We start from the raw sequence: 616 nt of genomic DNA on the forward strand, positions 1-616 counted from the left end.
TACGCGCCTCTGTTAACTACACATTCATTCCTGTTCCTACCCACATGCACTATTCCTTCACGGAGAGAAGATTCTCCTACACACATACATGATCCTGCAAGGCCATTGTTCTCGCTGTCGTGCTCTCGTTACAGCTGACGGTCGGTTTTGTTTTCAAGCGTAGTGCAACATAAAAAGACAATTTCAATGAAGAGACATGTCCGGCGAACTAAATCAGTCGTACTAGGCCCACATTCATCTCGGCCCATCANNATGTGACGTATTCGTGTTTCTTTACCACATGCAATCGGTCATCACTGTGGCCATCCTTTGAATGATTTATGCGGGCTCCATGAAGGCGCTTTTTCATTCCTCTACGCCCGGGTTCGCTTTACATGGATTGATTGATGACATATCTTCCTTCTCGCCTTGCGTTAAGGAAGAGGCGAGATTTGTTTCTAGTGTTTCTTTGAGACCCACCACACTGTGGTTACGACTGCTCTTTCGGGCACCGGGATCGATGCTGTTTCCGAAGACGCTGTTTTTTCATTCTGTGAAAACAGTACCTGTTGTTTTCCTTCCTTAGGAGAGGTTCCACTGTCCCTCCCAGGAAAAGGTATTGCGATCATAATCGTTA

Source organism: Cystoisospora suis (genome assembly GCF_002600585.1).
Source record: "Cystoisospora suis strain Wien I chromosome Unknown contig_2019, whole genome shotgun sequence".
Lineage (NCBI taxonomy): Eukaryota > Apicomplexa > Conoidasida > Eucoccidiorida > Sarcocystidae > Cystoisospora > Cystoisospora suis.